Below are 7861 nucleotides of genomic sequence, written 5' to 3'. Positions count from 1 at the left end.
ACCCAAAAGACTTTTGGGGAAATGTACCAAGAGTTTCAAGACAAACTGAATTCTTTAAAGGCTACTTACGGGTTAAAAGTTGTGGTTTTGTGGGAGCACGAATGGACAGCCCTCAAAAAGGCAGATCCTAGTGTTAAGGCCTTCCTTACCCATTATGACCCTCCAGAGCCCCTGGAACCGCGACAGGCCTTGTTTGGAGGCCGGACCAATGCTTTGACATTGCGTTATGTAGCTCAACCCGACGAGACAATAGGCTATGTAGATTTTACATCCCTATATCCTCATGTAATGAGTTCCTCATTCTATCCTATAGGGCATCCTGAAATTATTCACAGCGACTTTGACGAACCCCAAAATTATTTTGGTTTAATCAAAGCGACTGTCTACCCTCCTAGGGGGCTGTTTATACCTGTGTTGCCTTACAAGGGTCCTAAAGGAAAACTTTTCTTTCCCCTTTGTCGCACATGCTGTGAAAACCACAACCAGGAAAACCCCTGTGATCACACAGATCAAGAAAGAGCCCTGACCGGTGTATGGGTCACTGTAGAATTCTCTAAGGCTTTAGAGAAGGGGTATCGTGTGGCCAAAATCTTTGAAGTGTGGAACTTTTCCAGGAAATCAGACACACTTTTTAAAGAGTACATCAAAACCTTCTTGAGATGCAAGCAGATGGCTTCAGGCTATCCTGCATCGGTCACAGATCAAGAAAGTAAAGACCAGTACATTCAAGACTACCATGACAGAGAAGGCATACTTCTTGACCCTGACAGAATAGAGGTCAACAAAACCAAAGAAATGTGTCGAAATTGTACTTGAACTCCCTTTGGGGGAAATTAGCGCAGAGATGCAATATGCTAACAACTTCGATCATTAAAGACCCCGAAGAATTTTTGGAATTTGTTTTTTCGGACCAATACGAAATTTCACATTTTTCCTTCTTGAGTCAAGACATTGCCTTGGTGCAATGGAGGCGCCACCAAAAGTGGGTTCTACCCCCGGGTAATGTAAATGTGTTTCTTGCAGCATTTACCACAGCCTATGGCCGCCTTGAACTGTACACCCTCATGGAACAGCTTCAGAGGCGGGTTCTTTACCACGACACAGACTCTGTGGTCTATGTAAGCAAACCGGGGGATTGGACCCCCCCACTTAGCAACTATCTTGGGGGTTTAACGAGTGAACTCGAAGAGGGTGACCATATTACAGAATGGTCCTCATGTGGTCCAAAAAGCTATGCTTTTAGGACTAAAGCCAATCACGTGGTGTTGAAAGCCAAAGGCGTGACTCAAAACTATGAAAATGCACCGCGTGTAAACTTGGAATCAATCACGCGCTTGGTCGAGGGGTTCGTAAAGGACAAGAATAGTGACTTGGAGATTTTGAGCTCCTACAACAAAATAGTGAGGGATAAAAAGGGGTTCCATCTAAGAAACGCACCACTCACTAAAAGATTCAGGGTAGTCTATGACAAGAGACAGCTATTGCCTGACGGTACCACATTGCCCTTTGGCTACTGACTTATGCTACAAGCCCCAGTGTGTCTTAAAGCTTAAGATATTATGACTGCTGTCGAGGGTTTTGACCCCCGGCTACAATTGCCTTTTTCAGCATTAATTGCCGGCCCTTCAAACAGTGGCAAAACTTTTTTTGTAAAAAGTATTTTAGAGAATTCTGAACATGTGTTATCTCAAAAGCCTGACAATATTGTATGGTGTTATTCATGTTACCAACCTCTGTATGATGAATTATTGAAGACAATAAAAATCAAGTTTGTTGAAGGAATACCCGATTCTCTGTCTGATGATGAACTTCTCCCCCCACATGTAAATAATCTGCTGGTTTTGGACGATATGCTATTTGCTGGTAGCGAACACCCTGAAATTGCACGAGCTTTTACCCAATATACTCATCATAGAAACCTGTCCGTGCTTTACTTGGTCCAGAATGTGTTTCACCAAGGTAAAAATAGTCGGACCATTAGCTTGAATGCCAACTACATGGTATTGTTTAAAAATCCTAGAGATAAACTGCAAATTAGCACTCTAGCTCAGCAGATGTACCCTGGACGGAAATCATACTTTATGGAGAGCTATGAGGACGCTACCAAAGAGCCATTTTCTTATTTAATCGTGGATTTAAAAGCAAATACTCCAGAACACCTTAGGCTACGTACAGGGCTGTTTCCGGGGGAGAGGCCTGCTGCATACCTTCCTAAAAAGTAAACGCTATGTCTCTGCGTTTAAAAAGAAACCTCCCCCTCTTGAGAAGGCTAGTAGGTTCTACAGCTAAAGAACGGAAGGCCATCTTGGGTCGCTGTTCTTCAGATCTCATATTAGCCCTATGTGAGATTGCTTTGAATCTTCTCAAAGGACGCATTCCACTCACCCTGAACCAATTGAAAAAATTAAGGAGACAAAAGACAGCGATCAAACTCTTTGCCAATAAAAGGGCCAGTCTTCAAAAGAAAAGACATAGTATACAACAGTCTGGGGGTTTTCTTCTACCTTTACTCAGTATAGCCGTGCCCTTCATCACCAGCCTTATTGCGGCCAGACGTGGTGGTTGAACACGTGGGGTGATGGCCACTAAAATGTACTTGGTGCCTCAACAAGAGTTGGATAGACTTAAAAAACAAATGCAGGGTCCTGAAGATATCAGACAAACAGCGGAAAATGATTTGGATACGGCCATGAAGGATGTTTTGAACCGAAAAGGATTGAACCCCTATGATAAGATTCAAAAATACACAAACCTAATGCAAAGGTATTTGACTCGGGTAAAGCAAGGGGAGAGAGAGACTAACCATTAACCCTTTCCCTACCGGACCCTTTAACAGATGTCGAACCTAACGATAGCCATGCCCCTGTAAGGCCTGTACCGTCGATCTTACCTAGTGGCGATAATATGTCGGGTGAAGCTCAAATGCCATTTGAAGATAAAGTTATGCATGACCTACTGACACATGTGCCTTTACGTAACAGGAAGAATGTTAAATACATTATGAACAAGATAAAAGACTCAAAGGGGATAGCTGCTTGGAACGACTCTGGAGAGTTTATCCTTCAGGGCTCTGTGGTTAGGGGGTCCCATATGCAGGACTTGCTTAAAAGTACCACGGCTGCCCACAAGGTTGCTGATGACCGAAGGCCTCCCGGCTGGCGTCAGTTTCTTAAGGCCCTGGCAATCCTCAACATCCCCCTCTCCGGTGTACCCAACCATAAGCTTCGTCAACAGATTCAAGCTTTAAAACAAAAGCCTTCAACGAGATACAGCACCCCTAAAGATGCCCCAACGACACCGGCCCCATATGAAAGCGATGATGCTAACTCATTTACTCCCATGAACGTCTCAGGACCTTTTCCTAAACCCGATCTCTCGGCGTGGTTAGACTTTTGAAAATGACTTTTGAATGACTATGATTAAATTCAATAAATTTTTTATTTGAAAAATAAGCAAGTTAACATTTGTGGCATTCTTGAAACATATGACGTGAGCATACGCCTTGATTACGCGTTCTTAAAGGACACACATTTGAACACTTTTGATATTTTCTAACAAAACAAGATACAAGGTTATCATTACTTCTTAAATCATCCTTATAAAGAGACATAACATCTTCAAAAGAAACTCCCGGGCTCTTTGGCACAGGTAAAATACACAGTGGTGACCGCATGTAGTGGAAAGGTTATCTTGCACTTGTTGATGTTGTAGTAGATCTTTGTACCGTTTAGGGTCAAAAAATCTTTAATAGATTTAGGGAAATGTGAAAAACCGGGGGGAAAGCCATAGGAATCAAAAAAGTTGAGATTTTTCGTCCACCTTCCTGTTCTAATGTCATAGCTAGCCAATGTTCACCAGGCATGTGTTTAGGATGGGTATTGACAATAAACATTGCAGGCCTCTCAGACCATATCTCCATAGGTAATTCATCACAAGCCAACACTCCACAAAATTTGTTTTCCAATCAAGCGGCTCATGAGCCCGTCCAACTCTTGGGTATTCATGTCTTTGTTCAAAGGTCCTTAATAATAATCCACTAAGACCTGTCTTCGGGCATTCACTTCCAAGATTGAATCAGAGCATGCGTAAACAATCATGCTAACTGTACAGGCTAAAGGTGTACGGAAACGCATTTCCAGCCTGAGGTTACCTTGGGACACCACAGACAGATTTCCTGAGGTGTCATCATCAGGTGATAAATTGAAAGCATACAATGTGTAACCCTCTGCAAAATCATTTCTGTCAATAGGTAAAGAGAGATCTTTTAGATGTCGCCCTGTAGCCAGGAATAGATTGTAAAATTTCCGCACAGATATGTTGTTATTAAATTGTGGTTGGAAAGCCTTCGCCGGAACCTGACGTCCGTCCTGACAGAGCGCTACATACTCTGCATTGAAGTGCTGAAATTAAAGGGGTTTTTATCTAAACTGCCCGTATTAGAGGCGTGATCAACCAGACCTATAACCACATATCTAGGTAAAGGGCCTAGAAATAGGTTTTTCTTGACTGCAGATTCTACTGCCCACAGGTATGCTAAAGGTTTTCATGGTAATTCTTTGGAGAGGGTAAAGGGCATTTCCTTTCATCAAAGCATGTGAGTGACCCAGGCGCACGGCCGGAGATACAGATACTTTTTTAATAAAAGGGTTGCCCCCAACACTTTCAAACTAAACTCCCCGTCTGGGGGAGACATCAGGCAAAAATCATCCTTGGCCCTGGTTAATTTTAATCTTAAATCAACGAATTTAAGAGTAACCGTTCTTGAAAGAAAATGTCAGAGTGTATAGGGCCTAGCAAATGAAACTCTCGAGATTCGGCGCAAGTAGCGAGCTCGTGCCGCTAGTCCTTTGTTTGCACCGGTGGAAGGGTCTGTCGATTCCATAGAGGCTCCTGCAGTATCCTTGCTAAACAGCCCGGCGCTAAATTGGGTTTGAGAGTGTCTTCGGAGTAGTTTAGTAAACACTCCATGATGGCTCTATAAGGGTATGTAGCGCTGCTTTGACTGATTAGGCGTTCACCCAAAGTCACATCAACTTGGGAGAAAATGGTGGCCAAGGGGTAATTAATGAGACTCACTTTGGCATCGTCTGCAATATTAGACCCATCTCTTTTGGTCACTTTTAGACGTAAATGCACCAAGGTGTTGTTGAGGTCCAGATAGTTGTCACCATGGCCCTGGTATGAAAAATTCGATAGGCCCGTATCGGTACTAGCAGAGAGAGGGGCTATCTCCACATAACTGGATCTATCTATTGAATGCTGCGTTAACGGTGCCGTGAAAAGATCAAGTTCTGTCTTTATAGCTTCAGAGGACATTCGATGTAAAAGAGCCATGTCACTTATTCTTTTAGAAATACTTCCTAGTATTCTTTTAGCCTGTTTTGGTACAGACCTCCTCACTTTACCCCGTCTTTGACTTACTGAGGTTCTTTTAACAGTTAACCGACGCTTTTTAGGTGCAGGTCTACGCCTTAAACAGGAGGTCTCTTTTTTGGCCTTCGAGACAATATCATAAGCCCCGAGCCTTCTGATGCTCCACCTCTGGTGACGCCCTTCGGGTCATAGCATTGGCTACAACCTCACTTACTATATTTTTAGCCGCTGATTTTAAATGTGGTTTTGGCTATGCTGAAGCCTCTCTTCATAAACGGTAAAACCATCCTGAAGAGGTTACGGAATATACCTCCTATCCCGAACCATACATTGTCGGCGCTCCATGATATCCTGGTAGTCCATACCCACTTGATCCACATAGTATGAAACATAACGGTTAGGGTCGAGCTGATGGAGCTCCATAACCCTTTTATTGTATATGTTTATAAATATAATACAGCTATTATATATGTAGAGAGGTTTTGGTGGGTCTAAAGTGGAGTTTTACAATCGTTTTTACCATAAGTAAATTCAATGTTTTCGTTCTGATCCGTTTTAAGCTCAACCAGAATGTTTCAATATAGTTCTTGCTGACATGTACGTAGTGCGGCTTGTCATAATTGACAGTGACGATGTCCCCATCCTTGCCGTCTATATGAACTGTTCGCAGGAGGGGGACACAGCTGTCTCCGACCCTTTGATAGGTTATGATGTCGGTATAGACAATATGTTGTAAAAGCCTGCATGTATATCCGCAGGTGAATGGGAATAATTTATCGTTCACCTACGTCCATTTATTGGGACCCATCCCCAACATGTAGGATAAATTACCGCTGGTCTTTATACCTCCGTTAGCAGCCCTGAGATTTGTATCCTTTTATGGATTGGATTGTAGAATAGGAATATTTCCATCTTGTTCAGGTTAGGTGTTCATTCAACTCTGAGACGATCCTGTCGACGGTCTATAGAAACCTTTTTTAAGCTAATAAGTTTCGCAGGTTCCGAGAACCTTTTGCAATAAAAATCACGGTCCTTAGCTTTGATATTATACCAACTATGGGGGTATGTAATCTCGCTGAGACCTACTTCCCAGCCTCTGCTAACTCTTAGGCTTTGGAAAATTGGTTGTATACTTCGAACTCTGATTATCCGATATATCTGTGCCGACGCATTACTGGGGAGAGTCGGTAGAAGAGCCGCCTGTGTTCCATGATGCCCAACTGTGTACACGCGAATGATGCGCTAGTTATCATGACTAGGGGTTTAAATTAACCCCCGTTGCCTCCACCACATCCTGCTCCAATACCCAACGTGTTGAACTTTTGAGGCCAGTTTTTCCAGCGGACCAGCAACCATTTTTTACCCTTTCTCTCTTCTGATCTAGAATCTCCTCCACGTGAAAGACTTTGTCTTTACCCACTGGACCTTCTGTAATTCCTTCTCATAAAAAGATCCCTCTATAAGATCCCCGTCATAATCTTTTAATTGTAGCCCGGCGGAATGCGTGGCGCCATTCGGTAACGGTAAAACAAACTCGAGCTAAAGCCTTGTTCGTATTTTTGTCGAAAACACCCCTCAACTTTGATATACGCACAAGTCACCCACTAGGAATTTAAAAGTCATTTTTTTCTTACGGCGAAGTGGAACAAACCATACATATTTTAAAGACTTGAAAAGAGTTTTCCGAAGAGACCTCCGAGGGCTTCATACGTATAGTCTTATGGTAGCTGTGGTTGTAACCGTTTACTAAATCCTGAACTATGTCTGTATATCGGTTGGTGTTGTGAGCTGTAAAAATAGCGCCACATCCGCTCTTTCAAAGTCCTATGAAAGCGTGCCACAACCGAAGCTTTCAAATCAGAGCCTGTAGCAAAATGTACTATATTATACTTATTCATTAGCTTCTGAAATGTTTATTAAAAATTCTTTTCCGCCATCCGTCTGCACTTTCTTGGGGCGCCTCCTGCCTTCAAGATCGATTCAAAGGCCCTGGTCACCTCTGCCCCGCTCTTATTTTTTAACACCCTTACATAGGCTAATTTAGAGAAAATATCTATAACCGTTAGCATGTAGCGATTTCCATCATTTTTATCGGCAAGGGACTGCATGTCACATAGATCCGCCTGAAATTGGGATAATGGATGCGTAGAAAAAACTCTATTTCTTGGAAAATGTTTTCTTACAGGTTTATGTAGAGTGTAGGCATCTTGCTCTGATAACCATTCATTCACTTTAGCATCGCTTAACAGACTACCTGTTTCTTCGACTATAGCTCTCTGTAAACGCTCTTTACCACCATAAGACCCGGGGTTAGAGGGATTATAATATATGTTTTTCAACAGCTGCTCAGCCATCCTTCTTGCCTCTCTGAGGTACAATAACTGTAATGAGCCACTTTCATATAACGACAACATTTCAGTTTGTGAATTTTATTTAAGAATGCAAACAATTATTACGTATAAGACAACAATTTCAGGATTTGTTGCAA

Source organism: Oncorhynchus kisutch, unplaced genomic scaffold (genome assembly GCF_002021735.2).
Source record: "Oncorhynchus kisutch isolate 150728-3 unplaced genomic scaffold, Okis_V2 Okis07a-Okis12b_hom, whole genome shotgun sequence".
Classification (NCBI taxonomy): Eukaryota; Metazoa; Chordata; class Actinopteri; order Salmoniformes; family Salmonidae; genus Oncorhynchus; species Oncorhynchus kisutch.
Note: the sequence above shows the minus strand (reverse complement) of the source record.